Raw genomic sequence first — 26,705 nt, 5'->3', positions numbered from 1 at the left:
AACATCACCCGACAATCACTGAACGGAACTGACGTTATCTAGCGAAGGAAGGGATCTAATGCATCAAAGCGGAATTTTACAGGACTTGCGATTGTAGTAAAGTCCACAAACCAGCATTCGGGTATTCGAGATGCGTCTAAAAAAGCACTTCCTCAAATTTCCACTACTCGTTGAGGCGCTGTATCTGTGAGCTTCGTTCGCATCGAGTCGCTTTGGTTATACCAAGTACTGGTGAGTTTTGGGGCTGGTTTTCGTTGAACTCTCGTTTAGCCTCCACGTACGATTAGTATGTCTATGTTTGTAGCCCAATAACAAAGAAAGTAATTAACCTGAAAATATTCTGATTATTGGAAATGAAAGAGTAACATAGAAACTACCGATTGGCGTGAGGAAATGAAAATAGATTTTATTCCGCATTAGGTCCCTTTCTTCGCAGATGGTCACATATTTAAACATTGGTCTTTCATCGCTTAAGGTACGCTTAAGCCTACGACCCATGTGAAGCGCTATTTGAAGCAGAAAAAGGAGCAGATTTTAGGAAAGTTTAGTGGAATTTGTTGTTACGATGAACGTCACAAGGTACGTTTGGCGCCGAATTTACATTGTGAAGGCGAGAATTTAAGGTTATGTTATTTTGTTATTAATGTTAAAATGGAAGAACAGAAGAAGAAAGTTGTAATAAGGTTCCTTGTTAGACGCTAAATAATATCCATCCGTAGAAAATAGTTTTCTTTTGTGAGGATCACGTTCCAATTTACAAACTTAGACATTACAAAAATTCCTTTTATAACAACAGGTGGCACCGCGTTTAAGTGGTCTGCTTTTTGAATTGAATTACATTAAGAAAAATTAAAAAAAAACCTAATGTTGTTTACAAATAAAGAGAAACACAATTATGAAAAAATAAGAGTAACTATGACTAATAATCCTGGGGAAAAAAAGTCATAAAAATATGTAGTATAATATGAATACAATTCAATTTTAATATGGATATTTGCTTTAAAATTCCTGTATTTTATTGAGAATTCGAATTTGTGAGAGAATATTTAAGCTTTTTGGTAACTGATTCCTCTTTTTGGTTAAAAATTCAATTCAAAATTCAAATATCTTATTGAAAATGTATGTTCTTTTGTTACAAATTTATCCAGTCTGATAGAAAATTCATCTTGTTGGTTACAAATAGATCACTGTGGTTAAAAACTTGTTTTTGCGTATTTAAAATTGATTTTTTTTGTCAGAAAAATGTATTTGTTCCATTTTTTGTCGAAAAAAGATCCTTTTTGATAGAATTTTAATCTTTTTGGTTACAACTTATATTATTTCGTTGAACATTGACTTTGATTTTATTGAAAAATTGAGTTTTTCACTGGAAATTGAACTGGCAAAATTAAAATTACATTTTCTAAGAGAGATGTCTTTACTTAAAATTACCGAAAAGCAGCAGCCAGTCGTAACTAAATTTCACAAAAAAATACAATTTTTCTTCAAATATAATACCTAAGGAAGATAGTAATAGAGATTTTTCATTATTATATATAAACATTTTTCTATTGTTTATTTTTCTTATATAATTGATTAATTTAATAATCAACTGTAATTATTGCAAACTTCAAGCACTGATTGATAATATTACTTTACTAATAATAATAAAAATATTTCAACATTAATAGTTAGCTTTAAAATACACCTTTTTACTATAATTCATCTATACATTTCGCTTTCTATGAAATATATATAATTATAAATAATTTATTTATAATATGGATGTCGAATTTAACGGGAACCCGGGAAAACCACGGACTTGAGTTAAAAAACCGGGAATTTACTTCTGATCGTAGCAAAATTCAAGTTCTCAATATTTTAGTCATTTTTGTCAGTTGAGGAAAATCACTTTTACTTTATCTACGGTTGCGAAGAATATGAGTGAAAATAATTATCGTTTTTATTTTCGTAAACGGTAAGCGGGTCCATATTTTTAAACTTGCAAAAGTCCCACCATTTTTCTAAACTCGTTTCATACTATTTTAACGACGGATCGCATAATGAGGAACCCAGTGGGCACAAAGTTTGGCGACCTCTTTACGACGTCGTTAAGACATCGTTACGACAACTTTACAACATCCTATGCCCATGTCGTTAGGGTGTCTTTACGATATCGTAAATAAGTCATTTGATCGGACGATGTCTTTACGATATCGCAAAGATACCGAAACGACATGGACATAGGATATCGTAAAGTTGTCGTAAAGATGTCGTACGATGTCATAGAGACGTCGCCAAATTTTGTTCCCACTGGGAAATCATGATGTCCACTGTTTCTCATGAAACAATTTTTATTTTGAAGGTGTCCCGGATAACACTCCTGCAACCAGGGTAATCCTTTTCCTCATTGGGTGTGGTTGCCTATATAATAATAGAAGAAAATTATTACATGGTTTAAAATAAATCGGTTGGGTCTCTTGCATTGAAAAAAAAATATTGGGAGACATGACTGGGCTCGCCAATGTGGAATAACCAAAATTCCTCTAGATTTTTCGAATTTTATTTTCTCTAGAATGCGAAGAATAATAGAGAAGGGAGGAAATGGACAGAAAAAATATGGTTTCCATTTAATCGTAAAAAAATTCACGGTAATGGCGCCTAGATCTTTTTCCACAATACATATTTTTGAAACTTCGTATTCGTTCTAGTTGCAAAAATATCTATTTCTGATTTTCCAAAATTATTCATGATGCATGACAAGGCTTCATTGGACAAAGAAAATTCTGTTTCAGGTTCAAGCGTACGCAATTCGAAATCTGCTATTTTATTATCAGATGAGCTTATGTAAGACGCGATAATTCAGAGATTTAGTTTTTTACACCATTCCCATATTTTTTCGATATATTTTTCAGTTTTGAAAACCGGACTTCACCCTTTTTGTTTATGAATGCTAATTCTGTGGTGTTATTTACTCTAAGTAAAATATCCGAATTTTCTAAGTACTTTGCAAAGCACGTAAGAGCAACGAAAACTGCCTTTAACTCTAAAACATTAATGTGAAGCGATCTTTCTTTTTCATTCCAAAAACCATGAACCCGTTGACCCTTACAACACGCGCCCCAACCAGAAAGCAAAGCATTTGAGGAAACCTCTATTCTTAGGTCGAAAATTTTTAAGTAATTAATCGCAGAATGAATTTTTACCTTCCACCAATCAAGGTCTTCTTTTAATTTTACAGAAACAGACATACTTGCATCATAATTGTTATTTTCAGGAGCTGAAAATCTCTCTCTTTCAAAATCCCTAATATGAATGAAGGAGGCAAATTCTCTAAGTTTCCACTTGTGTACGCTCTAGTTTACGGTTTCCTCTGACTCTTTTGTTCATTGATAACAAAACCAAGTTTTTTTGAGCAAATGATAGGTAATTTTAACACTTTCCTGACAAGACGCAAAGGGTAAACATCCGAATTCATTAATTGTCCCTTGAAAATTAAATCTGAGGTATCTTTTGTCTGAATCAGAGATAGGTACGAGATAATAAGCATCTCTGAGATCGACAATAGCCATATAACAATTCGGAGAAAGCAGTTTACGAACTATTTTCTCATCTTCGGGTTTAAAATGATCTATTTTTATGAACTGATTAAGATCTTTGAGATTTGAAATTAATCGATTGAAGCCATCGGGTTTTGGAGCCAAAAACATTATTGACAGAAATTGCCCTTCGATAGGCTGAACTGTTTTAATGGCACCTTTTTCTTTTGAATGAATTAAATGTTCTATTATTGAACCCTTTTCCTTTTCCGAAATCTGAGGTTCTGAAGGGGATTCAAATTGAATAACCTTTGCATAAAAAGGAATTTTGAGTCCCTTTAGCCAGCTCAGAATAGTTTTATCTTTAGTTAAATCAGACCATTATTTTATAAAATGTTTAAGACGACCGCAAACTTTATTTAGATTTGATTCTAATTGCGTTTCTTGAAGTTCGGGTGCCCCTGCTGTAGTTAGTACATTGGTTTTCGCTGTCCTTGTGTTATTCTCTGATTCTGCAGAAACTTTTGCCCGCTCAACACCGAGTTGCCTTGTGGTTTGAAGAATGGACGACATGGTAGGCCCTTGTAGTTTTTTGGATCACTTTTTGTAAATTGTAGCACCTTTGGTTTTGTACTAATCTTCTGAGCAGTTGTTTTGAGAATATTGGCATTTTTAATTCTCTCCGTCAAATTCTCTCCAAAAAACCATTTACAAGGAGATGTTAACTTTAGAGTGTCTCGAAGTTTAATATTAATGTTTTTTAAATTAGTGTCTTTCTAATTGAAGTTTCTTCATGCTGAAGATCGGAAAGTAGTCTTACCGGGCCATTAATGTGTTCCAAAATAGACCCTTTTTCTTTAACAGGAAGTTTTGAGACAATCGATAATTTATTAGCCAGACCAGCAATACTTGCTGTGATTCTGTCCTATTTTTCTACAATTCGAGCATCCTTATTTATTACAGCATCTTCAATGTCTGATACTTTTATCTCAGGATTTAATTTTGGTAGATTGATGAACAAACTGTTCTGCGGGACGGGAAACTTCATACGCAAAGATTTCTTCTCAACCTTTGGTAAACCCTTTTTTATAACATCTTCTACTCTTACTGCAAAATCTGTATGCAAAGCTGGAGCTGGAGTTATTTCTTCTACGAATATTTAACCCAAAACGCCCAGAATCTCTTTGGCCAGAATCTCTTCCCTTGGGTTTTTGTTTTCCGAATAATCAGTCAGTATTTCCGCATTTTCCCACAGAAGTTTTCAGTTGATTCTGTGCAGAATCTACAGGCTTATCTTGGGATTTACCTTCCAGCTGCGAGACATTGGGGACAGGAGGATCGGTATCCTGCTCCGCAGATTCGTTACCCTCATTTCTGTCCCCCATTTGTTAATTACTGTCTTAATTCCTATATCTAGAGGCTTTCTCTCTATAATAGCTGCTGTTACTAAACTGGCCATAATAAAGATAATCGTAATCATAATGATCATAACAGCGATTGTAACTCTCTTTCCTAGAACAAGTACCATTTAAAGGACATCTGTCATGCCAACCCTTCTCTCTTTCACAAAGTAAATACAGTACGTTTCTTCCTTTTACAGTGTGCAAAGAAACTTCGAATCATACGACAACAAAAAAAACTGCGGTTGCAGACCGAGGTGATTCGTGAAAAATCTCAAATACGTAAGTTGCAGACCGAGTACTGAGCAATGTAGAATGAGGCAAACTTTTTAGGCAAACGCCCTGCAAGTCGTTATCTTGTTTCCTCAAAAACAGACCTCATATTTAGTTGCAGATTAAGTCCGAGACAAAAACCGAAAGAAACAGTTTCTCAATCTACCCTTGGTTGCAGACCGAGGAGATTCGCAATCTATGTAGTTGCAGCTGCATAGCTGAAAATCACTATAACTTGGCGTATCGGCACAAAAAAAGAAAACTGACGAAAATAAGAAATATATCACGCTGGCACAGCTAGAGGAGGATCGAGAGAACACGAGGTTAAAATTTTTTAACTTTTAAAATGTGGTTGTTTGGCACGGATGAGAGGGTAATACAGTGTGATATTTAGTAAGAGGCACGAAGTCCAATGAGCTATTTGCTGTTATTGTATGACGTACAGCCCGGAGCTACACATTTTAATCCTATGATTTCGGAAGAAGGAACTTTTAAATTGTGATGAATTTTGACCTGCAACAGGAATTTTTTATTCTTTTTTTTTAATCCTAGTTTCTATTTTTTTTAAATTCCCGTTCGATATCGAAAATTCCTTGTCCGAAAGAAAATTTTGTTTCTTTAGCAACTCCCTTTCATAAATTAAAAACGATAATTATTTTCACTTACATACCCTGCAACTGTGGACAAAGTAGCAATTAATTTAATTCCCGGTAACTTACCGTTTTTTCTTAGTCTTTTCCGGTTTCCTGACCAAGTCTCCATCCTAATTATAGATAAATTATATTTAAATTTATATTTTTAGAGAGCGGAAGTGTCTAGATGAATTAATAAGAAAGTATAGAAAAAGGCGAATTATCAATGTTTAAATATTATTATTATTACTAGTCAGGTAATATTACCAATTAATTTAAGAAATTTGCAACAAATACAATTGTCAATAACATTAATTAGTTACATCAGCAAAATAAACAGGAGACAAATATGAATAAAATTTAAACTGTTTTCAAAATACTCACCTTTATATTCAGTTTTCGTAATATTAAATTAAATTCTTTTTGAATTTTTTTAGGTATATAATTACAATTGCTCTGATTGTTACGGAAAACTTTGTTCTTCCTTTGATATTCATAAAAAGTATCAAGTTTTTAATGAATTTTATTTTTTTGCAATACATAACAACCCAAAGACAGGCCTACCTGATCGGAGCGACATCTATTCAATTTATTTAAATTATGATACCCCTCCGGATGCTAAGAGAACAGAAAGATGGAAGACGATGCATAGGGCTGCTTTTAGGCGATTCCTTGTATTAAAAAAACACGTTTGCAATAATAACCCAGTGGGCACAAAATTTGGCGCCGTCTTTACGACATCGTTACGACATCTTTACGATAACTTTACGATATCCTATGTCCATGTCGTTAATGTGTCTTTACGATATCGTAAAAATGTCGTATGATCTAAATATGTATTTACGCTATCGTAAAGACACTGAAATGACAGGGACATAGGATCTCGCCAAAATGTCGTAAGGATGTCGTACGGATGTCTTAACGACGTTGCCAAACTTTGTGCCCACGGAGAATACATTAATAGGTTATCTTTACTGTTTAACCTTGCAATAGCTAGCTGCCATATTGATTTCCGCCACGAAGGAATAAAAAGGCGACCCGACTGCTAGCGGGAAGCCTTTCGAAACTGGCAATAGAAACATTACCATAAGTGGAAGGCACATTAAAGAAAGATCTGAAACTTTCGTGCGCAGATGCCCAGTTGTCCTCTTCCTATACATGGAAAAGTGTGCGGGTGAGAAATTTTGTCAAATTGACGCAATCTTAGGCAACTAGATCGAGTATATTTTTGATCATACAGGTTTTTTATGATAAAAAATGTTTGGAAGTGTTAGAAAAAAACAGTATTCTTCATTCCAATGTACGATTACAAAAATAATAATGTAACACAATTTCAGGATTTCATGATCAAATAATTTCATTGTAGTCTACATACTTACCACTTTTATAATGCACTCTTTAAACTTTACAAGTTCTAATGATTAAGTCCTTCACTTAAGCAGACCAATAGACACTTTAATAATTTGAATAATTATAACTTGCAATTAAAAAAGTCTGCCACCTACATCAAAACAATCGAAAATAACCTCTATAACTTACGTCAATTTGACCAACTTTCTTCTTTACATGTATAGGAAGCGGACAACTGCGCACCTGCGCACGAAAATTCACGATCTTCCTGTAATGTGCGTACCACTTACGGCAACGTTTCTATTGCCAAGTGGCGAAACAGTGTTAGATCTCCTTATTATTCCTTCGTGATTTCCGCACAAACTAAAAACTTTCTTTCGAAACTACGTTCATTTTTAAGTGTTACTTTAATTAAACCATGACATTTTTTTAAATCTATGTAACAACCTGATTCATCTTCTTTGGTTAAAAATTCTCCTATTTCATTAAAAATACAATTGTTTTATTGAAATTTATACTATTTTCTTAAAAAGTAGCTGTTAGTCGAAAATCTAATTGTTTTCTTACAAATTTGTCTATGTGGATAGAAAGTTTGTCCTTCTGGATTAAAAATTCAGCTTTTGGTAAAAAAGTCATTTTTTGTGGTTGTAAATTATTTTTACTTGAAAAGTCTACTAATATATTTTGCGTTCAGAATTAATCTTTTTGTTGTAAATCTAATTATTTTGTGGTGGTACCACGAACGTCCAAGAATTCGTTAATGTTTGCGACGAACGGATACCCATGGTCGGTTGCGCGCACATGCGCCGTGCTGTCTGCGCTGTCACGTGATCTACCCACTCCCCACTCCTTCTCGTTCAAAACACAAGTCCATAACTTCCAACGTGTATTGTCATGACAACCGCCAATGCACATGTGCGCGGAACTGGCACTGGTTATCCATTCGTGGTAAACATTAACGAATTCTTAGACTTTCGGGGTTCCACTCCCTACTTACAGGGATACTACTCCTTAGTATTTCTTCGGCCTGTTATTATTGGAATGAAAGCTTCTAATGTGTCCCCTGAGGGTTTACATTTTTCTTACACCTTCTTCTCTATTCCTTTACATATCCTCCACATACTTACTTGGTGGTGGAAGGGGGACCTACAGTTTAAGGTGGGTTCTGAACCACCAAGAGCAACAGCCTTAAGTACTTAGGGAAAACCTTTTTCTCTAGAGGTACCGGTCCCACGACTCTCCGGGGATGAGCAACTCCCTTGCTAGGCTAGTGTTTACCGCATGGGCCACCCAGACTCTTCCAAATTGCGAGGCGGGAATCGAAGCCGCAAGCCAAAGGAGTGGGTCCAAAGCCTACGCTTTAGCCCCAACGACCATCGTCTAACTTTTCGTCCTATTACTACATGGGTCTTAATAAATTTGCATTGATTTTTATTATAATATTTTGAACTTGGCTGGGGGTGGAAACAATTGAAATACCGAGATACGAAATGATATACCTTGGTTATTATTGGTCTAGTGACAGTTGTTTTTGGGTTAATTGCTATACAGAAATATAGTTATAATCTTAGTACGGGTTTTTCAGATGTTCTCTAGAAATTTGAGAGATAATAAAAAATTGCTTAAAACTGGGTTGCGTGAGTTTTGAAACTTTTAAATAAAATAATAAGAACCTTATTTCATTCATTTGAATACAATTATATGTCTGGTGACTGACTTGAAAAATTAGATAACAATGGGTATTTGTAGTTTGAATTTTCAATGAAGAAAAATAAAGAACTGTGAAAAGGATTTGGAAATGTTATGAGTAATTGGGTTTAAGCTGGTTATTTGTAAAAAATTAAGAATATAAAGGGTTAGTTTTTTCATATATTCGTAAAATCGATTGTTCTAGATTGTAGAGCAACGGGTTTAATTTCCAAATTAAGTGTAAAATGGTGGAAAAAGGTATTGCTGGAACAGGGCTAGGCTAGATACTCGTAATAATGATGCGTTTCAAATTTATAACAAAGTCGGGGAATGATTAGAATAAAAGTAGAACTGGAAATGGGTTTAGAAATGGACGTGTTAGGTTGATATGTCTAGTTCGGTCATTAGGTGACAACTTAAAGGACTAGAGAATTTCAAATTTTATTCAGAGGTTATATAGGATGTGAAAATTGCAAAAGTTGAATGAGCTGTTTGTCAAACGGAGAGGTGCTGACTGTGTGTAATTTAAATAAAATTTTTTTAATATAACGGGGAAAAGGGTCTGAAAATATGATACTTGATCTATTTGGACAATAATATGTATTGGTAAGCTAGACTAAAGATGAGTTTGGGATCTGGGATGCAATAAAAAATTAAAAAATAAATAAAATCCATAAGTAAGGGAGAACCAGAAAAGGGTTTGGAAGGCTTATTTTTAATAAATTTTCATATAGGAGCACGTGTATGATTAGGTTTAAATCAGGTAGTAATTAGTGGAATACATATAGCTATAACGCTAACTAAACATACAGTAGGTAACAGTGAATCGTAAATCGTTTCCAAAGCAGTTAAGGCATGGGCTGACTCACAATGCCTTACTGATCAGGCCAGTTGAGTTGGCCCAGGACAAAAGACCCCAGTGGGCACAAAATTTGGCAACGTCTTTATGACATCTTTATGACATCTTTACGACATCCTATGTCCATGTTGCTTCGATGTCTTTGCGATATCGTAAAGACATCGTCAGATCATACGACTTATTAACGATATCGTAAAGAAACCTTGACGACATGGGCATAGGATGTCTTAAAGTTGTCGTAAAGATATCGTAACGATGTCGTGAAGACGTCGCCAAACTTTGTGCCCACTGTGACCCTTATTCTTTCACTATTCTGCCAAGATATTTGTTTTCCTTTTATTCTGCTGCTGCCTGGTGATGATGGTTTAGTTGTTGTTTAAATCTATTCTTAAGTTGCCAGTCTAACACGCAGGTAGCGCTTCGCGGTCCCTGGGTTAAGTCCTTATAGTTTATATGCTTTCTTTCGGTCCCTAGTTAATTGATGGTTTGTTTGACAATTCTTTGGTGGTGGGTGGCACTTGGCACTGTGGTGATGTTTATACTATTGGTTCTTGACCTCGTTTTTGTCTTTTAATCTTTTTGCTTTAAAACTCTTTATTCACATAATCATTTTTGATAAAATGAAGGAATTTTTTTTTTCTTTTTTGAATTGAATGATGTGGATGAGATCTACTAAAACTCAACAGGGCGTGCTGAGAGAGCCTGGAGCTCTAATGCACAGCTGTCAAAAAGCAAAGTAGTATAGAGTGGACGAAAAAAGAAACAAGGAGAACTATGTGATGCTGCAGGTTGTAATTGGTCTCCTTTTTCCTCCTCTCTCGAATCGATAAATTGTGTCTATTAGTGTACCCAATGGTTGTTTTGTCGTTTGGTGTGAGCTGGTATTACTATTCACCTTATTATTTGATCATTGCTGTTAATGATGTAATAGTCTTTACGCACGTTTAAAACCTTGTTACGATTGAGGTATGTTTAAAAGTTTTGGATTGGGTTCTATTGCGTTTGCGATATCTCGTACGGATGGCTGATATGAAAAAGAAACATGATATTAGAAATTGGATTTGAATTGTGAAAAGGTCGGTCTGCTTCTTCTCTCTGTCTGTGTTGATTGATCTCCTCTCAATTATGATTATTAAAATTGAAAACAAATTGTTTGTATATTTCAACCATAATTTATTCAATGAAATTTAAAAACAAGAGATGCAAATATATCTAATGAGAATGAAATGAATCTCGGTGTAATCAAAAGAAAAATTTTAAAGTTTAAAGTAAGCGTTTTTGATCAACTATTTGAATAGGCAACAATTTCCAGCGATGTTAGAGGGTCAATTTAACCGTCTGAGTCTTTGAGCAAACGTTTCTCTAACCCGGCAGAATTACAGTCTTATGGTTAGACTGTAAGTGAGCAGGTTTCAAGAATTTCACCACATAATTTTGAAGAGCTGAGAAATACAAATTCTTCTTTTTCAGCTTAAAAATGGGGGAGTACAAACATATTTAAGAATCTAACTTTATGTTCTGTCCAATATTGGAAAGCTGATCAGTGTTGGAACAGCATCGTTTACAATGACTGTTTTAAAATTCTTTGCGATTGGTTTACGAGTGCCTAATTGAGATTCACTGATTTCTCCTGTGGTCATTTCCTTAATCTCACCACTGTTCATGTTAAATTTCACCCGTCTTTCAGTCTGATATCCAGAGTGACCTTGCATTGTATATATTCCACGAAGAATTGTATTATTTTTCTCCAATATTGCAAAAATGTCACCATTGGACGTTGACAAAACAAATTGCTCTCCGGTTGGCATTGCCTCGATGGACTTTCGTTCACCTCTCAAGTGAATTGATTTATTGCGAGGAAAACTGTATCTGCGAATTTCGAAACGCCGGTACGGATTCTTGTTGGGAATAAGCCGAGCAGATCGAAGTTGTTCATGTGGTACTTCGAATAGGTTTACAGCAATTTCACGTTCAAAAGGAGATCTGGACCTTTCACGAATAGATGGCTCAGCAGTTGAAGAAGACCCTTCATGGGAATGATATCTTTTAGGAGAATGAGAAGTTTCTAAAACAGGACTCTGCTTTGAAGTCTGTGAACTCAACTCTGCAACAACGTATAGAGAATTAATTTCTTTCAAATTAGACAATCAACCTATACATTCTATACGCGGCCCTCTCTTAGCGCTATAGTAATATTTGAGTCATTTAGCATTAGTATTTACACCTCCAGAATGTGACAAATTTTCCCTAGAATAGAATAGGTCCCAGAGACTCGAACTTTTATTTAGTAGAGTGATTTTTGAAAAATATTTATTATGCGCAATTAATTTTCATATATATTTTTATAATATTTCTTTTCCGAGACAAAACTGGAGATATTTCGTTTTGAAGTTTTCTCGAGTCTGTTGGACTCGTTCTAGATGAAACAGAAAATTTCGATTTTCTAGAACTTAAGAGTTAATGATGAGTACTCTTAATTGCGTGGACGCTTGTCTAGAGAAGAGGAAAAGTCTTAAGGACCACCTTCCCTGTTGAACCACTTTTTCGAAGAAAAAAATTTATCATCCGAAAAACTAGAGAAGGCTGTCAACGTTAGCTTGAAGCCTTTTGTGTTGATATTAGACTCTAAAAATTGTTGAACAATTTTAAGAAGGCGGCCAAAAAGCTTTTTGAAAATAAACTAATTTCGAATTTTGTAAACCAAAATTTTTTAGACCGTTCTGAAAATTTGGCAAAACGCAAAATTCTTTAGGATAAGCTTGATTTCCCGGCACCAAAGTATTCTTAGAAATAAATGCAATTGTGAGCTGAAATAAGGAATTTACGTAACTGATTATAATTTAAACTTTAAAAGAGGATATTTCCATAGTAAATCATAATTTTAACTTGGGAACATGGAATTTCATTAAATAAGTATAATTTAAGCTTTAGGATGAGAAATTTTCGTAAAAAATAATTATTTTATTCGAAAGATAGAAGTTTTGACATGAAACTTTGAAAAATAATTTCAATTTAGAATTATAATTAATTTCCAAAACTTCTCTTTTAAAAAAATTATAGATATATATTTATGTTATTACTATATTTACCAATATAATTTAGGATAAACACAAAGGATAATTCGATAGTAGAAATAATCCTCATATTTTCTGATTAGAGGAAAAAATTATTAATGTATCATTGAAAAGTGTAATTAAAATTATAACTAAAGAATATTCTAGAGCTTTGTTAAAATATATGATATAAGAGAGCTTAGTTACATACCGTATAGTCGTTATCTCTTAGATTGTGGTCATAAACTCGTTTTTTTAATATTTGCATTTCATTAGTCAGTTTGATGAAAAGATTTGTACTTAGGTATTTTGGACGTATAATTAAAAATCTGAATTCTAACAGGGATTTTATTTAAATTCCATTCTTCTGACTACAAATGAACAGACAAGTGAGAAGCATCACAAAGGGCGAGACAGGAATAAAAACATCCCTCATATTTTCAAATTAGAGGATAGACTAGAACTTTATCACATTATATTTTATAATAAGTATGGGTTATTTGGTCCTTTCTCCTGTCTTTCCAATTTCTCTATTCAAAGCCTAATTATAATTTTTTACGTAAATTCCCTGCGCAAAGACACAATCACATTCATTTAAATAAATATATCGCTCGCGGGAAGAAATTCGTAAAAGAAATAATTAGTATCTTGATGTGATCTAAACTTTTTTTTTTAATTTTGCGAAAATTTTCGTAAGTATACGTAGTGTCAAGAAAATCGGAGAAAAAAATTTCGGTAAGTGATCATCATCATTAACAAAAAATATTCACTTCGTAGGGTATTTGCCTATCATTTCTGTAAAGGGCTTTTGGACGCTTACTTTTTAGGGGGCTCCATTGGCTTATTAATCATGGTAGTTTTAAATTAACATCTTACATCATTCGTAGGGTGACATACGCATTAGTGTGGGAATTAAATGTGCACAGGACAAGAAAAAACTATAGCCTCCGGCCATGCTTTTCGTACTCGTACTGCGAACATTAATCTCCAGGCGGTAAAGGCGTCCCTAACCTTACTTGTGATGTAATATACTATTATGCAATGCTTGATGTTTTTCAAAAGAGTTCCAAAATCTGGTACATTTTGTAGCATTCTAGGGACTGTATCTGTTCAGTATTGGAAATCTGATCAGTTGTGGAGAAAGATCATCCACAAGTACTGTTCTAAAATACTTTGTGATTGTAGCACGGGTGCCTAATGGAGATTCCTTGACTTCTCCTGTGCTCATTTCTTCAATCGCGCCAGTATCCATGTTGTATTTCACCCGTTTTTCAAGCTCATATTGAGTGGGACCCATCGTTGCATATATTCCACGAAGAATTGTATAATTATTCTTCAATATTGCAAAAATGTCACCATTGGACGTTGATAATACAGATTGTTGTTCTGTTGGCATGGGCTCAGTGCTCTTAAATCGACCTCTCAAATGAATTGGCTTATTCTGAGGAAAGGTGTATCTTTTAATTTCAAATTGTCGGCTCTGATTCGTGTTGGGAATAAGCCGAGCATTTTTAAGTTCTTCAGGAGTGAGATCATATAGGCGCACACAAGCGTAATGGTTATGAGGAGATGTGGATCTGGTACGGTGAGGTGGCTCGGCAGTTAAAGAAGACCTTTCATAAGAATGGTATCTTTCAGAAGAATCAGAAGTTCCGGAAGCAGGAGTACTAACAACAAGGTTTGAAGTATGTAAACCAAAACCTGGAACAATAAACAAATAACCATTTTTTTAATAGGCAATCGCAGGTGGGTTAGAGTGCATTCTATTTCCATTATTGTTAATCGTGTTCACGATTATGGTTTCGGTCCTCTAAGCATCCTTCCATACTTTAGACTGTATTCTTGCCGATAGGACCAGATAGAATTAGAGAGAAACAGCCAGGGGAGGATGTTATCGGATAGAATCGGATACGCACAAATAGTATATTGTTATAGAAACTATGATAGAATTGAAACACATGGGATTAGATGGATCGGATATGATAGCATTAAATGGGATAGGATCAGATAGAATCGGATAGAATCGTATATGATCAAATAGGATGGGCTATTCTCAGATAAGACCGAGTCAGATAGGTTCTACCAGGACCTGACATGATCTGGCATTATCGGAATGAATTGTTAAGAAGCAGATAGGGTCATAAAGAATTAGGTAGAACCATATTGGACCGAATAGGACCGGATATTACACTATATGTATACTGCACCATCGGATTGAACTTTTTTTACCTAAAAGAAAGAAATTTTCAAAAATGAACATTCAAGATTGAAAAGAGGAAAATATAAATATTAAATAATTCTTCAAATTTTGGTTTGAAAGACGAAAAGTGAAAAAAAAGTTCGATTGGTCGAAGACAAATTCTAAGTTAAAAATGCTTCGACTTGAATAGAATAAATTTTCATTTACAATTTTACATCCTCATTTTTAAAAGTAATACATTTTTAACTTATTTCTGCGGCTATTGACTATGTATTTAAAAACTTTGAAAAAAAGTATTTTCACTCTACAAATTATTCAATGGTCAAAGAAGTCCGAAATTAAAAAAATCTAAGATAGCGATCATGATGATCATGTTTAAAATAATACATGTTTGAGATAATCGGATAGTCGGAAAATTGCCATATGCTACAAACTCAAAAATGTACTAGGAATTATAGATATATATTTTATTATTATATTCACCAATAGAATTGAGGATAAATGCCACGTATAATACGAGAGTAGGAGCATTCCACATCTTGTCTAATTTGAGGTAAGAATGATTAATTTATTATTGAAAAATATTTAAAAATAAAACTAAAGAATATTCTAGAGCTTCATTAGATTATACAATACAATGAATCATATTTATATACCGTAAAGTTGTTATTTCTCATATTATAGAGGTAATCCAGTACTTACGAAATATTTACATTTCATCAGTCTTTTACACGGAAAAAATATACTCATTGAAATTTCTGAAACGGGATCGCTCAAAAATGTATATAAATTTTACCAAACAGCGAATTTCGGATGCAGAATTTTAATTCTGAATTTGAACAGGGATATTGTTTCAATTCTCTTCTGCTGAGTGAGAATTAAAATTACTTTTCTAAATTCGTATTCCCTCCCAAAATTTTTTTATACCGATCTAATTATAATCCTTTACTGAAACTCCCCGTTTGATGGAAAAAGAAAATTTTTCAAAAATCTCTTGTTCCAAGTAAAAATTTTGAATTAAACTTATTTTATAAAATTTTGTTTACCAATTTACAATAAAATTTGCATGATTGGGAAGAGAAAAGTCTTAAATTGTGACGTGATTTGACTTGAAACCGATTTTTTATCATTTCCTTCTTCTGATTCGGTAAATTATTTCTAACTGAATTAAAACGTGTTGCTTTATCCTAAATTTTATAAAAGCAAACTTTACACACTGTCCGAAATTTTGCACAAATTCCCGCAAATCTATTCTGTTACAAGACTTGATTGCACAATCAGGTTCAACCAGTCTCCAAGGTTGTCTCCAATTTGCTCTGGCCAATTAGACAACAAAATATCCCAAAATTCTTACAAGTTGAATATAATTTGGGAACATTCAAATCAATTGTACATAATACAAGTTTGCTTCTCTGGAAAGAAAGAATACAACATAAGAAATTTCTCTTGAACACTACCTCCAAAAAACTATTAAAACTTTACGATTCCCTATCGAACCCCTTCGGATTTGACATTCGACCGCAAATTCGACCGCAAATCTTTTTACCATTCCCAACGGATTAAATAGCTTTTCACTTGAAAGCAAAAAAAAATAATTTGACAAATTTCTTCCAGTACGGCTAACACGGCAAACACTGATGCAGTATAATGATTTCACCCTTATCTGATGGACCTAATTTTCCATCAGCTCCTTCCAAAATCCCAAAAGAAGATATCATCAACAATTTGGATTCCACAATATATACCCTTCCACCCGGAAAAGCGAATGACATACGACGTAGGGCGGCTAACATTTTACGCTAAGCTCAAGTTCCCTCCTCAAACATGAAAAAAAAGAAAACATGTAATGAAACAAGTCAATCGGAATGAGGAGAACATAATTTAGTAAAACAAAAACTCTTCTCAAAGCCTCAAACTTGACAGCCAAACAATATCTAAATTAAAACCTAGTCATCCCATCTCTCCAATACTTTACGTGCTCCCAAGAATCCACAAAAACAACATTCCACTCAGACCGATTGTCAGCGCGATAAACTCACTAACTTACAACCTAGTCCCAAACTCATTTGACTTTATCAAAAAGATAAAACAGATTCACATTCAACCACAAGACATCATAGTAAATTTCGACATAGTGTCTCTCTTTACAAAAGTACCAATCTCTGAAGCCATTGATATTATTCAATCTTTTACAAACTCTGCTTCCGAGCTCATACCTTTAATAGAACACTGTCTCAATAATACTTACTTATTTTTAATAATTAATTCTACGAAAAACCATCAGGGGCAGAAAGTATATCCCCAATCTCACCTAAAATTACCAACATCTATATGGAACGTCTAGAACCTAGAATCTTTAACCATTTTCAAGCTTAAACCGGAATTTTCGTTCCGTTACGTTGATGACACTTATGTCTTCTGGCGACATGGACGAGATGAACTAAATAAGTTTTTCGATTTCATTAATCGATTACATCCTAATATCCAGTTCACCATAAAAATTAAACAAAACCGAAAATTGCCTTTCTTGAATGTATTAGTCTACAAAAGATCTGATAACATATTAGGACATTAAGTTTATAGAAAACTACCCCATGCAAACAGATACCTACATGCCTCCTCTTACTATCACCCATCTGAGAAATAACCGGCCATCAACTCTCTTGTATAAAGAGCTGCCTCCATAATAGATAAAGATTACTAACAAAACGATTAACAAAACTTTGAACAAATCCTAATACAGAACGGAGTTCCAAGATAGTGTTATGATTTAACTGCCATAAACAGAAGCTATTTCCTTAAGTAGCGCTAGTTTCTGGTCAGGAATGGAGAAAGCGGTGACGTGCTTTGCTCGCTGTCTTTTAATTCATTCAAACTCATTTTAAGCCGTAATTTGAACTCCCTTTATACGACTTTTTCTTTTTAAATGAAATTTTCCTTGTCTGCATATGAAAAAGATGCAGAACATTCCGTGGGGCGTATTTCAATAAACTTTGGGCTCGATCGCATCATTTCCCTAGCCGTAAAATTGTTAGAATTCATGTCTCACGTTTCTTCTGGTGAGATTTGTCTCTCTCAGTGCTAGTAAATCATTTTTGGATGACCTTTCATTTCAAAAATTCCTGCCTAACGTAAATCAAATGTTAAAACTTTTTTCTGGGAAGTAGTCTTGACAACTCTCTGGCCTCAATTTTCAGTTTGTTTATTCGTTAGAATTTTTTTGAATACAAACAAATAAACTAACGTGCATCTTAAGAATTTTCTTGATTTGAAAAAAAAAATGCAAAATGTTTGTAGCATTGATTCTCTGGTTCATAATCTATGAATATAGAATAATAATTTGGTAGAGAATCAGAAAAATTATCCACCTATTATATGAAATAAATACAAGAAGATACCTGTTGTCTTACTTGATACTCTGATAAAAAGAAATGAGTTAAACAAATAGCGAAATATTACGAAGTAGTTCAACTTTAAACTAAATATTTGAATTTTCAAAGGAAATGATATATTCCCAACCGAAACTGTAATAATTAATATTTTAGCTTAAAAATATTTTTAATTAAAAAGAAAAACAGGTAACCTTTACGAGGAACGTAAATATGGCTAGGAAGATGATCTTACTGGAGTATCCTAAAAATTAGGTTTACTATTTTAAATTAGTTGTAAAGGATCGTAATTAATGATATATCCATCATCCACAAATGATTGTTATCCCTATATGATGCTTTAGAAAGCGTTCAATAATCATAGAAGTGAAAAGTTGGGAGAAAATCAATATGGCGGTCTATTAGGTATTCCAAAAGAAGCTAATTTGAGCAAAGTTTTATAATTTCAGATTGAAAAAGTATAATTGATGTAATTTGAATCCCTAAAAGATTTTCAACTGAATTATTTTCATCTGTCTTTGTCAATCTCTGACATGACCTTAAAAAACTTCATAAACATTTTTCGAGTATCTTTTTCCACTAAATTGGAATCCGACGTCCAAAAAAGCCCAGCATGACAGGGCTTCGATATAACCTTCAAAATACGTCGTAATCTAAGATATTTAACACTTCAACGTTTTAAATTTAGTCGCATATTTTTTAGGTTATTTCAGAACCCTGACGTGCAGGGGGGTCTTAGACCTCGGGTTCAGATTCAGCGACCCCAAAAACAGCTAGTAAACATGGTCTGACCTCCAGACTCACAAAAAGATTTTTTTGTGTGGTGAAGAAAAACAATACAGATCTTCGCTTATGAGAGGAAAAACTAAAAAAATTGTTATTGTAGAATTTAATAATTAATGTAACTAATATCTATAATTGCTATCTCTTAGAATGTAGCGGTTAGCTTTGTTCTTATCACATTAAATCATAGTCAGGTACCAGGAAACAAATATACTTGATGTAATTTTTAAAACTGCTTTCAGAATTGATATCGTCCTTTATATTTTATAAAAATCTGCCTTTTACAGTAATTTTTTCCTTCATTACAATATATAGTGTCTACTAATCTAATTAAAAAAGCTGATTTTTGAATTTTAATGAACGTCTGGCTCAAAACTTTCCACATGTTGTAAGAAAAAATGCTCTATAGAAAATTCAAATCGGGGTATTTTAAGATAGTTGTAAAGGGGAGTTTTTAAATAATTTTCTAGAAATGCGATAAAATTAGCATTTATGAAATACTGCATAACTTCTTTAATTTTGAATTTAATGAAAGTTTCAAAAGAAAGTCATTAGTGGAATCCTGATGGAGTTTAAATTGCTCTAAGATTTAAAAAAAGTTTTTGTTATTTTTAATACTTGGCAACAGATTTATTCATGATTATATAAGTCAAATCTTGTTTATTTCCACTCCTTCAAGACATAAACATCTCGTCTATTGAAACTCGAAAGGGGACCAAACCACAACACGTATCCATTACGTGGTCTCACAGAGGCCCCTCAAGACTCAATGCATTTTCGTGGGGCAGTTTTGGATACGAAGTATCAGTGCCCAGTGGGCACAAAATTTGGCGACGTCTTTACGACATCATTACGACATCTTCACGACATCTTTACGACATCCCATGTCCATGTCGTTTCGGTCTCTTTGCGATATCGTAAAGACATCGTCAGATCATACGACTTATTTACGATATCGTAGACACCTTAACGACATGGAAACAGGATGTCGTAAAGTTGTCGTGAATATGTCGTAACGATGTCACCGAACTTATTTCCCCACTCAGGGATATTTCCCCCCTCCCGTGGATTCAACCCCGCTCGCCCAAGTTTTCCCCTCTACGGATCCGTGGAAAGTGGACAGGAAGTGACGTCAGACTCCCTGAGCACGATCGTACTTTTAACCTCAGACTGAATACACGGTTGTTATAGGATTTATGGCTCAGTGGTAAAGTCGACGACTGCTGACGGGATGGCAGCGGTTCAAGTCCGCTCAATCATTTTTTAATTATTTTTTAGTACTTGATTATGGCTATGTTATAAAATATTTTAATTTTTAAATGATATTTATTACTTAATTCGGAAACACTTTTTCATGCACGATTTACAATGATGTTATAATATAATCAAATTTTAAAATTATATTTTTTGCAGCCGCAATAAAATACGTAGAATTAAAACGGTTTCAGTTGATGTTAAATTTGGTAATATAAAAAAAGTAATAAATAAATCTAAAAAGGAAAACAAATATTATACACGACTATTACCTTTTTCAAAATACTTTTAACTTTTTTCGCAAAAAATATAATGGCAAGCACTAGAAGAGGAAGTGTAACTATATACTATCCTAAACAGAGCTTGCAAGTGTACATTCGACAAAGTTATATTTTCATTAATAAAAAGACAATTTTTGTTACATAAAAGTGTACAACATGTATAAAATTATTCAATATTGTGAATGTATATATAATTATAAACATTGTAAAGTGCATATATAATTAATATGTATATAATTAATAAAAAACGAAAACAGAAATCCCTTTGCAGAGAGAAAAAACTCCGAAACTTCTAATTAAGAAGTTGTCAAAATCATCGCAGAAGTCTGAAAAGGTTTCCAAGCTCCTTTGCCAACTCGTAATAATGAACACACATAATACTTTGCTTGAGAAAGGAAACTGTGTCATCGTATGCATCAATCAGTGCTCGTAGCGAGTGCCACGAACTCTTCTGCGCATGCGTCGCGCTCGGTCTCTGATTCGTTGCTGTTCGCGCGCAATTTGAAATGCTAAAAAATAATTTTTTTTTTATTTATTATAAATAATATAATTTAAACTTATATAAATGTGTATTAGACCGATATTAATGAATCTTGATAAAAACAAAAATTTATTAAGTGCATACTGAGTTATGGTTGTTTTTGTTAAATATATAACATTTTTTATTAATTAATACAATTCTATTTAAAAACAAGATTGTTAATGCATTTTAATATTTTAATAAACTTTAAATAACTAAATTTTCGAATAATGAAAAATATACAAGAAAAATACAAGTGAGTACCAAAGGATATTTTTTATTTACACAGTCTCTTAAGTCTTAATTCATATGTACTTTTTGTTCTAAGCGTTTCATATAAGCCTCTCTTAGACTTGAATTTTTTTACGTTTACTTATCATGGCCTTCAAAACTTTATTATCTCTTTGCAGTAATTTGTTTAACTTCTCAAACAGTTTACCTTTTTCTTCCACGCTTGCATTATGACATCTTTGGTTGACTTCATTGATCAAACTCGTGTTCCTATCAATCTTTTGTTGCAATTGCCTATCCTCTGTATCTAAAAAAGAAATACAACATTAAAGGCATAATGTATATGATGATTAATTTTAAATTAACATTTTGGAAGAATACATTTTAAATTTTTTGATCTAAAACGTATAATTTTTCGTTTTCAAAGTAAAAAAGAAAGTAATGCAACTGCAAATTAATTTTCAAGACTACATAGTTAATTGAAATGTTTTTAACATACTCTAAATACTTTTTAAATTAATGTTCTTCCATTGTTTTGCATCAACATTCTTATAAACTTTCATATATTTAAACTCGAAGGGGGAGGGGGGTTATATTCTGAGAATTAAAGAAAAGTGGAAGTGACTTTTTTTCCAAGGATAGGTCAATCTCAAAATGTTAATACAATTAATAATTTTCTTTATTATTTGCTTATTCATCTCAGTGCTTTAGAACCATTACATTTTATTTTTAAATAACCATTGGATTAGTTTGTTTTAGATTTCATGTTATATAATAGTAAACACAGTACGCATAAAAATATAATATACAATATAACAATATAATGAAGCGAATTAAGCGAATGAATTTTATTAAATGGGACTAAAAAAAATCTGATCTCATTTTCTTTTCAAGTCGGTAGTACTCATACAAAATGCAACCTAAATGATCATGCAAAGACCTGATAAGATTTCTTTCGAAGTCTTCACTTATCTTATGAAATTAATAATTAAGCAAATATTTGAGCTTTCTATAAAGATTATTAATTTTCTATCGCTGCAGTAAGTTAAAGCAAAAGCTAATTAAATTTCCATTAATATTAATAATATATCTACTTGAAATAAACGCATTAACTGAGCGGCGCGCATGCGCAGCACGATTCGGACTCCCATCTGCCAGTTGCGCTTTTTTCCATTTGCATAGTCTCTGCTTCCCGCAGATAAGGTAAATTATTTCTAGAAAATAAATAACTTTTTATTAAGAATGTTTATTTTTCTCCTACATATTTGAGTGAAGGGAAGGATCATAAACCTACTGACGACGTGATCTCAATTTCAACAAAAAGTGCCGATACGCTTATTTTCATTTGCACGACAGCGCAGTCCCATGGAGGTAGATTGATAAAATAGTCGAAAAGTTTTGACCAATGAGGTAGTTGCTAGAACTTGTGGAGGTGCCTTCTGATCTATCTGCTGGGAAGCTTTAAGGTTTATCTAGATGCAATAGGGTACATAGAGAAATGCATGCCACTTTCCAAATCTTTAAAAAATATTTCGAAAAATACAAAAGTTTGACTAATTAGAAAATCTTCTTTATATATTTTTAGGATTACAAAAAACTGAAGAGTTTCTACAAAACCCAAACTTTTTAGTTTTTGTGCTATTTAAAAAAAAGTTCTGCTAATAAAAGGAATCAGTCAAACTCACCAGCGTCCGTGAAAAAATTCAAGTTTCTGAATTAGATAAAAATGTATAGAATTTCAGAGAAAAGAATTCTTATCTAAAGCTTTTGGAATTAAAAATTACGTTTAAAAATGCACTTAACGAAAGTTCGTCCAAAGGTAAGGCGTTGGTTTAAGTCATTGTAAACATTTTATCTACATAACCTTACAAACACTCCTCATTTTCATGGAGTGCGAAATCTATGCGTGACTGATAATGCTAGCATTTATAAACTGCAAAAATGACTGACAATATCATAAACACTTTTCAAGTGTTCTGTGCTTGATTTATCACTTTTCAAATAAAAAACTGGATGCTTTATCTTATTTAGGATGATCTTGAAAAAAAGATCAGTGATATAGCCAAAGAGAATATAATCGAGTAACGATCATTTAATGGATCATTAGGGTAGACCAATTTTTTTAGTCACCCGTCATTTGTACAATTTTACAATATTATATTTTACTTCTACATTTTTTTAAATTAATTAGTCGTGTAGAGGTGAGCCATCTACAACTAATAATCCAAAATTCTTTGAGACTGGTCGGTGGTTGCTTAATGGAGATTCTGCCATTTCTTTTGAGGTCATATCTTCAATAGCGCCACTGTTCATATTCACTTTCACCCGTCTTTGAGTCTGATGTCCAGGTTGACCTTTCATCGTAAACATTCCACGGAGAATTGTATTATTTCTCGACAATATTGCAAATATGTCACCATTGGACGTCGATAATACACTTTGTTCTTCGGTAGAAATAGGCTCAAGAGACTTAAGTGAACCTCTCAAATAAATTGGCTTGTCGCGAGAAAAAGTGTACCTTCGAATTTCGAATTGCCGGCTCGGATTCTTGTTGGGAATAAGCCGAACAAATTTCAATTCTTTAACTTTATATCCTAGTAGCCATGAAGAAGGACTGCCATCAGGACACCTGGACCTGGCTCGGAGAACAGGCTCGGTAGGAGAATGAGACTCGGACTGGCCATGAAAAGTAGGAATGTCAACATAAAGAGATGTTTCAGACAAATTATGTGCGTCAGAGGAATGAAAAGTTCTGGAACGAGGAGTAATAGAAATAGGCTCGCCATTAGGCAAACACTCGAAGTGCAAACTCAAATCTGTAACAAGAAAAAGGATATTAAATTTTTCTTGAAGTAGACAATCGTAAGTTTTTATATCAAGAAGCCATTGTGCACGTCCTAAAATTTTGCTAGGTCCTTTAAACTTGGTATAATCTGGATGTAAATGTATTTCGCATTAGACAGATAGTAGTTCTAATACGTTTTCAACACAATCATCAATTATAAAATCTTCTTACATGTTAAGAAGTAAAACCTTTCTTCGATCAATTTACAATAATTACTTGAATTGAATCAAAAGGCAGGGATTAATCCGAGTCAAATTTCTTCAATCGCGAAATGAAAACAAATGTATTACAATGGGAAAGTTTTGACCAATCTTTCGGCCATCGTCAGGCAAATTATACCTAAGTACAAAGGTTCTTGTTATCTTAAAAAATCTTCGAATTCCAAAAACAGTGATTATGATGAAGAAAATAGAAATAACTATACATAGATGCATAATTAATTAGGAAACCTCAAAAATAAAAGCGGTCGTTAATCATTTAAATTTTTTTTAGAGTGAACCACATCAGTGAAGCAATCGATTAACTGTTACCACTGCATAAGTTACAGGTTCTGTTAAAAATTATAATAAAATTTTTTTTCATAAGGGCGCGCAATCGATTGTGCCCTACTGAGGTAATAATGAGTTATATTAAGTATTTCTGTTTTCAAGATTTTATTTTTCACAAATATAAATTTTAATACATTTTTAAAGTAAAAATTAACATAAAATCTTTCAAAGAACTTTTTAATCTCTCTGATAACCTTTGTCCGTATAGCAACAAAACACGAAATTTAGTTTTTTTATATTGTTTAATGATTAATTATGTTTTCCAGAACTATTCTAAATTTCAAATATTCTTTCTTTAAAGATACTTTTCATCAAAGGTAATGGATAATTATTTTGCCCAAATGTGATTTTTAGTTGTTTTAAATTTTCTTATTTAAATTTCAAATCACTTAGGTATATATCTATTAATCCTTTAATTAATCCAATTTTATGATTAAGTTGATGGTAAAAATGGTCATTTAAATGTCGACCTGACCATGAAGGTTTTTTGTACCAATTAGCAATTGAACCTACATTTTCTGTTTTTATAATTGACATCTAAACAATTTAAGGTTTTATTATTTTCTAATAAAAAGTAAATTACGAAGATTCTTCTATACTATCAAATACTATAATTAATTCTTGAATTGTTGGTTAAGGGAGAAAACAGTATTATTAAAAACTGTTCTAACAGTTATTAAAATTTGTGAGTTGGATATTTTTGTTAAATTTTTTAAAACTTTTAATCTTTCTTCTCTACGATCCGAAAATAAATCTAATGGAATATTTTAAAACATTGAAATCACATCTAAAGATGTTAATGTGTGAGTACTGAATACATGTGTATTCTTAATTTTATTTTAATTCCTAACTATCTTTAACAAAATATTGAGTCGTACCAGAAACAGGCTTTAAAGTTATTTCTAAAAATTTGGCCAAATTATAAGTAGGTGATCGAATGGAAGACATTATTATTCTTCAGTTTAGGTCAGGGTTGTAAACTTTTGGAAGAGGATAAGCCTTCGCAACAACGTTACCATGATTTTTTAATCGATAAGCTAAATTCTCATTTATATATCTTTTCTTTCATCTTGGCTTAGGAAATAAATATGGTATTCTTTATAACTTAAAAATGATCCATCTAATAATATTTTTCCGAAAATTAAATAATGTTTAAAAACTGCTGTAGAGGAAAACAAAAAAGTAAATGTCAGAAAAGTAGTCACAGATTGTGAATTCTCTTTTGTTAAAGCTCTTTTGGCTTCAACAAACACGTTCTCATCACGTATCTCAATAAGTTCGAGTTCAATATTTATTCAATGCTCAGTTTAATTGTTAACTTTTAATCGTGAAATCATTCAGTTTACAATGTGTTATTCTAAAATCTTTCAACATAAAAATTTTCCATTTTACATCTTCATTTTTAGGCCACGTTTTCAATTAAATGAATTTCAATGTGCAATTTCGAAGACTCACATAATACAAGATTGAAAACTTTTAAAGTTGACATTTTTTGATAAAAAACAATTCAAGTTGATCGGCTATAAATATAAATTAATTAATTATTTTAAAAATTGAATGATTTCAAAGATAGTACAGAATTGTCTTAAGATTCTTAGGAAAATCTAAAAATATTTTCTTACATTAAAAAATTAATTTCAGCAGAATATTTAAAAATATTTCAAAACAAAAGCAAATTTTTATGAATAAATAACAATTAAACAGTTATAAATTTGGAAAAATTGGAATAACATTAAGAGATATTTAGGAGTTTTGAAAAAGTTCAAAAATAATTTGAAACTTGAAAAGATTTCAAGAAAATTGAAACAAAATGTAGATTTTTTAAGATTTCAAATGAAAAACTTAGAAGATTTTCTACTGTATTTTATTTTAATAATACT

This window comes from Belonocnema kinseyi, chromosome 4, assembly GCF_010883055.1.
Source record: "Belonocnema kinseyi isolate 2016_QV_RU_SX_M_011 chromosome 4, B_treatae_v1, whole genome shotgun sequence".
NCBI lineage: Eukaryota > Metazoa > Arthropoda > Insecta > Hymenoptera > Cynipidae > Belonocnema > Belonocnema kinseyi.
The sequence above is the reverse complement of the archived record's forward strand: the minus strand, read 5'-3'. Positions refer to the sequence as shown.